Source organism: Octodon degus, unplaced genomic scaffold (assembly GCF_000260255.1).
Source record: "Octodon degus isolate 3935 unplaced genomic scaffold, OctDeg1.0 scaffold00008, whole genome shotgun sequence".
NCBI lineage: Eukaryota > Metazoa > Chordata > Mammalia > Rodentia > Octodontidae > Octodon > Octodon degus.
Window position 1 is genome coordinate 28,579,006 of NW_004524584.1, and position 7,270 is coordinate 28,586,275.

Genomic DNA, 7,270 nt, shown 5'->3' on the forward strand with positions numbered 1-7,270 from the left:
TTGACATTATCCCCCTTTCTGGCATCTCATTCCCTCCTACCTAGTCCTCCACTCAGACTCCCAGGGGCTGCCTGTCCCCAGCTCCATGTTTCTACACGGACAGAGGACAGCTGGCCATCTCTGACTTGAGCAAAAAGGATGCACAGGACTTCCTCCCTGGAGGTCCAGCCATGAGATCTCCTAATGTTGGATGGAAATATGAGCTGGTGTTTGGAGAAAATAATGAGGAATTTTCAACTTTGACAGGCACTGATTCGTGAGTAACAACACCAGCGTCTTCTTCAGCAGCAACACTAGCAGTTATGAGCCGCTTAGTGTGTACGTAACACAGACACACTGCTGGCATGGGGACTTGGTTCACAGTGATGTGTTCTCCCTAAGGGAAGAAGGCTACATAGACAATGGATTTGATGCATACATTTTCAATGTGTAGAAAATAACTCCAATTTTATAATTGTTAGTTGTTGTGTTTACATGTGCATGGAAGATTTCCAGTATTATCACAGTAGATGACAACTCAGAGTAAATCCAAAGGTGGTGTAAATTTGCATACATTTTCTTAGCACTCCAAGATGTGTGCTGGCAACGCTCCCTAAGGAATGAGCCCACTTGTCCTGGAGTAGGGCCCATGGAGCCCCTAGGTGTTACCCAGCAAGAAGTTAAAAAAGAGGGAGTAGAGATGCAGGTATTGGAGAGGTGGGGACGGTGCAGAGACGTGTGTGCATGGGGTCCAGTGGCTGAGGTGGAAATCCTGCCGCTCAACCCTGACATTTGTAAGCAGACTGAGAACAGCGTGCACTGAGCAGCCAGTTGCAGAGGGAAGGGCTGTCAGGCGAGGACTAGGATGCTGGTAGGACGATGGGCTCGTGAGCTCAAGACAGGGCTCGATGACAGCAACAGAGAGAAGGCAGAGAAGCAGCAAGTGGGCAGGAAGGAGGAGGGGCCGGAGGAGGACAAAGATGAGGAAGGAAAAGAGGAGGAGGATCTGGCCCAGCAAAAAAACAGCATCAGAACTAGATGCTGGCAAAATGGTTTCCAACTGAGCGATTCAAGGGGGTCAGGGTCCCTTAAAACGTCCCGCTAACTTGACACTTGCACCACCCTCTGCGTACTGTTCTAACCTCTTCTCATATGGTAACTTTGACCTTCCCTGAAACTGTGCAGTAGGCACATCAGTCATTCCCATTTTACAGATAAGAAAAGAGCAGCACAGCGAGGTGAATGCTCACCAAGCTTGGAGCTGGAGTGGGGCACTGTCCGAGATCAGCATCTGCGAGCTCCAGCTTCTGCTGTCAGACAGACAGTATGTGTGTAAAAGCTCAGGGTTGATGGAAGACCCCACAAATTAACCAGTTAACCTTGGTCCCATGTGACTGTGTTGGGTTCAAACGATTCACCTGGCATGCCGCCAATGAAGGCCCTCTGAGTATGACGCACAAGGCTACTGGGCATTCCAAGCTGGAGTCTTGCGAAGAGCTTGCCCAGACCTTGTAGGTCTGGTACAAGAAGCCAGGTGTAATTGGGTCCTGTGTGTGCCAGGAGAGGACCATTTCCACTTGCACATGGTAGGACAGTGCTTTGCACTAGTAGATGCTGTGCTCCTCTGACCTGGTCTTCTCTGAGGGAGAACCTTGGACTACTGTTTGGCCCAACCTCAAGGTTCTGTGAGAATGGACAGAAAAGAAAGTATTAAAGTGGAATGGGTAAGGATAGCGGGCACAGGGCCAGGTGAGGCGTGGGATCCACAGGAAGGGGTTAGAAGAGGCTGGGAAGAATTTTCTCTCTCCTCAGACTCCATACAGCACCTCCAAGCGGAGGGCAGAAGACACAGCTTGGGAAAGAAGATGACTAGCATTGTGAAGGCTGCAATCTAAACCAAGAAATTGACACTAGACAAGTCCCTGCTGTGGGTGATGGAGGAATGACAAAGCGTGCTGTGGAGACAGCAGAGTGAAGAGCTGACAGAAACTATGCAAAGTCTCCAGCACTTTCCTGGGGTGGGGCTTGGTACAAATGGCAACATGGCTTCTCGGGCAGGCTGGAGATGGTGCCTGTGCCTTGGGGGCTTTGGATAGCTGAGTGTTTGATGGGCCTGAATGAGTGATGTGTCAGTCAGCAGAGGAAGGGCTGAGGACCTAGGGCTGAGGACCTAGGGCTGAGGACCAGGGCTGAGGACCCAGGGCTGAGGACCAGGGCTGAGGACCAGGGCTGAGGACCCAGGGCTGAGGACCCAGGGCTGAGGACCAGGGCTTGAGGACCAGGGCTGAGGACCTAGGGCTGAGGACCAGGGCTGAGGACCTAGAGCTGAGGACCAGGGCTGAGGACCAGGGCTGAGGACCAGGGCTGAGGACCCAGGGCTGAGGACCAGGGCTGAGGACCGGGGCTGAGGACCCAGGCTGAAGAGGGTTACTTGGCCAGAAGCCCAAGAATGACAGGCCTGTAGAGGACGAGGCTGCTTTCTGAGAAGCCCATTGGGAGAGAGGCAGGTATGAGGCCCCCAGGGTAGAGGACTAGAGATGAGGCAGGAGCCAACTGTCACATCCATGTGTGTCCTAGACAACAGGTGGCGGAAGATACGAATAATTCCTGACTGAGAGATGGAATCAAGCCATGACCCAGTCCCCACACCCTGATGGATACCTGCTTGAACCTCAAGTTTAGCTTCCACTGCAGGAGGAGGAGAGGAAAAGGGCTGACAGCAGTGCAGCCGCGAGGCATTAAGCCTGGCAGGAATGGGAACCTGCGCGGGCTGGTTGAATTTACCTAGGAACGTTTAGATGCAGTGCTTTTGGTTTTTGCATCAGGCAGCACGAGAGCTCAGAGACGCCACAGAAGCAGACCTACAGAGCGGCGTCAGCTGCACACAGAGGAGTGTCGGGTGAGCTGCCTCGCCGGAGCGCTGGGGGCGTGGTGAGCGAAGTCAGCAGCTTCACAACCCTCTGAGCCTGGGTTGTCGCGTGCATTTCCAGAGGGCTTCACTTCAAAAGCTCTCAGCCTGGCTATAAACACAATTGATGTCTACAATTTTTGCAAAAATTTCTCCCCTGATTAAGTAGAGGCAATTACATTAAAGCTGATTTATGTTCCTAAAAGATCAGCAGTGTAGTTTGGTTTTTTTTCCTTTTAAAACCCTAATAATTTTCTAAATATATTTCTATCTACAGATAATGTTCACCTTTAAGTACAAAATAATTTCTTTTGAGCCTGAACCCATTATAGTGCTAAAATTCTCAGTATGTTTCTTATTTTTTTAATTATTTTTTAAAGCGCTCTTGCTTTAGGAATGCAGTTTGCTATTTAGTGCTCTTCTGTTACGTGGCCATTTCCTACTGACTTAATTAAATTAGCCATTTCCCGATCTTCTTTATCTTTTGAAAGAAACAACTGGAAATCTAGCTCTTCTGCACACAAGGTGAGCATTGTGAAGCACTCGCTCAGCTTGTGGCTTTGCAGGGCCACAAGGCACTCGAAGTTCCATGTTGCACCGAATTTGGTGCAAGATGCAGGAGACTCTGAAATCTGCCTGTGGATGGCTTTGCGATGCCACGCTGTTTCCCACGGTATCACAGTCTCATGGTCAGATGGCAGAAAAACTACTTAGTCTTATTTTGCTGGCAGGTTATCATAAAAGGTGCACAAACAGTCAGAAAACACGAGCTCTGATGTATGCCTTACTAGCCGAAAGGCCAAGTTCCGCAGTTGACAAAGACACTGTAGTTGGTGGCTCATTGAGATTCATGAAGCAACCGGCTGACGTCAGCCCTGCCCAGCCTGGGAGTTCTGTGAGAGGGCGTACGACTCCTGCGTCAGCTCTTTAACTTCAGAGCTGTTATAAGAGCAACCATTTTTACTTTCAAAATTCCAAAAGTTATTTGGGAAAGTGGTATCTCTAATAGAATTAGAGGAGAGTGTCCTTCTATGGGTTAGATGATAAATCAATTTAATAAATGCAAATGTTGGCTAAGGCAATGGCAACTACCGGTCATTTAAATGTATGTTTTAAGTATTTTTTTCTCATTGATTTTAAAAAATGCATCAGGTTAGTGCACCGACTGAATTTTATTGCACATATTTTTTCAATGTTGAAAGTCAATGTTCAAAATATTAATGAAAGTATTAATGTAATATTAATTACTGATGGAAGAGGCCTTTCCACTCTCTTTGTGGTAATGACCAGTAAAGGTCAAGTTCAAACAACAGTGACCCCCAGAAAGTACTTCTGGGGCACATGTGGACACATACCCCTCTTTCTCCACTCTCTAGCTACTTTAAGATTCTGTAATTTTCAACTAAAAAAAATCTTGTTTTTAAAAACAAACCTGTTTGAATATAAGAATTTTTTTTTTTTGCTAATGTGAATGTTATCAAATATTGGAGGTGTCATCACTGCATATGTTGGCATTTAGAAATGCCTTTTTGTGGGTTAAATATGACCCTTTTGCATGGCAGGCCCTGTGTGGGACGAGACTGAGGCAGTCTCAGACCTCACTGAGAATCTCCTGCCTTTTTCCCTCGTCTATGTGCTGCAGCCCAGGCTGCTGAGGAGGTGTGGCGGGTGACACAGGGGCCTGGAGTGAAGCTGCGACCACACCTGCCCTCACAGCAGGGGGATGGAGACAGACTCATGCCTTGCCCATGGGCACACACAGCACAGGTCTGCTGCTATTTTTTGTTCGGTACAAAACAATAAAAGCAATTCAGTTGTTTCTATTTTCACTTACTAGGTACCAAGCCAGGAAATCTCTTCCTTCGATATAGGTAGATTTTCTTTTTAAACATAGAATATCATGGGCAGAGGGACTGGACTTCATGTTTTACTGAGAGGCAGAAAAGAATTTCAGTCTTTGGAATACAATGCAATTTTTAAACTTTTGGTGATGAAGGGGAAGTCTGAAAGTTATCTTCAGACAGTCTGGAGGGGATTCTGCTGATGTACAAATCACCACTCTTGGTGAAGCCTCAGTCAGGTAACTCGAGCATAATTAAAGTTTAATATGACAGTGTTGGTAACACAAATTGAATGTATCATTACATTTTTGTGTCATAAGAAAAAGGAACTTGATTTTTCATGAATGTGGATTTAGATGACCTTCCTGCGAATCCTCATTGTTGGTAGAGCACGGTGTTATGAAGGCATTTGTCTCCTGGAGGTTAGGAGGAGAGTGCAGCTGACAAGCTGGGGCAAACAGATGCGGGCTTCATTTTATGGAAGTTTTTGCCGCTTAGTTTTTTCTTGCTTCGTGCTGCTGGATGGCAATGTTAAAAGTGGCCTTGTGTGGCTGTCTTAAAGACAGGGGCATGGCTCTTAATCTAGGTGAATTAATAATTTCAAAGCTCCCTACCTTTAATACCCGCCATTTCCTGTGATATCAGGGGAAAGTAACTGCTGTTTTCTATATCTGGAACATCACTGAGCATCTCCATTACAGCAGCTGGCATATCCCTAAAGAACACAGTGTGCTAGTGTAATAAAAGCAGTTCTATGTAATTGAACCCCAGCCCTATTCAGTATTATTGGAGCGTGCTTCCTCTGTCCTCACCACTTCACTGCCAAAATGACCCCACAGACACCCCTGGAATTTGTAATGGCTTGTTAGACTTTTTACCACATGCTTATTATATCATAAGGGGCGACTTCAGGTCATATTTGTCTTTCTATCTTAATTGTCTTCAATTTTCTAGCTCACAGTGGAAAATTAAAACTCTTTCATTGATGAAAGAAGATGTCGAGTTGATTTACAACACCAAGTGCTTGTATTACTTAAGAACAGCATCCTCCACCAAAAAGACACGTGCAAAAAGGTCAAAGCCACTGCTATCATTAATGGGGCCAACAGTTCTAACCAAAGCCACAAGAGTACTGCTAGGGTAGAGAGAGGATACAGGCTCCATGAGTCTCCTCAGCCTCTGTTCCCTGGGGATGGTGGTGGAACATTCAGTGTAGACCAGACTCTTGCTTTTCTCCACAACTGGAAGATTAGGATATCGAAGGTGGCAGGTTCTGAACCGTCACTGCTCTGATCATGCTGCACCTATTTCAAATGAAGATTTATGTTAGAATCACCCACTGGTGTGGCTGCTCAGGTGAGGACATTCCTTCCCAGGTTAGCCTGGGTCTGAAGCGAGATTCAGAGGAGCACAGCAGGTCCCGGGTTTCTTTAATGCTTGTGGTAACACCCACTAGTCTCGCTGGTCCTGTACCTAGGACGAGCGCGCTGTCCATGGTGCTGATGAGAAACTACAGAGAAATTGCCTGCTATTCTTTGGACGGTTTTAAAAGATTTTTCTCTTTATTACTGATGTTGAGCAATTTGTCTGTGATGCTTCTTGCTGCAGTTTATTTACATATCTTGTTTTGGGGATTTTGCATCTGTGAGTTTATAGTTTTCATTAAATTAGGAAGAATTTCAATCACATTCCTGCTAGTATTTTCTTGCTCTTTTCTCTTGCTCCTTTCTTCTCTCATGGGGAGACTGCAATTATGTACATATCAGGCCCACTGATGTCTGCTGATGCCCTGTGCTTTTTGTTTTTCTCCTGACTTCTCATTTGGATAGTTTCCATCATTGTCGTCAAGTTCACTAACCTTTTCTTTTGCAATGTCTAATTTGCGGTTAATTGCATCTCAAGTATTTTCCATCCCAGATGCCATATTTCAGCTCCCGAAAATTTATTTGGTTCTATTATATATTTCCTGCATTTCCATTTCACTTCCTGAACTTCAGGATGCAGTTATAAATAATTTCACGCCTGCTAGTTCTAACATCTCTGGCAATGCTGAACCGGTTTCTCCTCATTATAGATTACATTTTCCCTCTTGCTTGATAAAAGGGTAATTTTCAAACGAATATCAGATATCTTTAATTTTAATTTAGATAGGTGCTGGACATTCTTGTACTCAAAAATGTAGTTCTCATTCCTACTCTCTTTAGGGACATAAAATATAGTCCATTTATTTGGCAATTTTTGTTTCTTTTGGGTATTAGTTTTAGGACTTGGTAGAAAAGACTAGAGCACGTTTAGTCTAGGGCTAGTTACCATTTGCATGGAAGCAAGTTCCTTCTTAGTATGCTACCGAAGGGCCCATAAATTGTTACATTTTCCTAACTGGCTTTTGAAAATACATGCTACACTCATTCCTTGTAAGAGGCAAAGTTCACCATCTTGTTATTTCAGGCCAACTTCCCCAGATTTGGATATTTTCCTAATGCATGTGTTGATAATTTACTGACCATCAGGAGGAGTCCTCTTCACGCCTCCCATTTTCTGT

General features: G+C 45.4%; 1 protein-coding gene across 1 annotated transcript in view; it reads right to left on the minus strand.

The window, feature by feature from the left end:
- Ctnnd2 (catenin delta 2) overlaps positions 1 to 7,270 on the minus strand; it is a 927,345-nt gene that overhangs the window by 115,772 nt on the left and 804,303 nt on the right. The window lies entirely within an intron of this gene.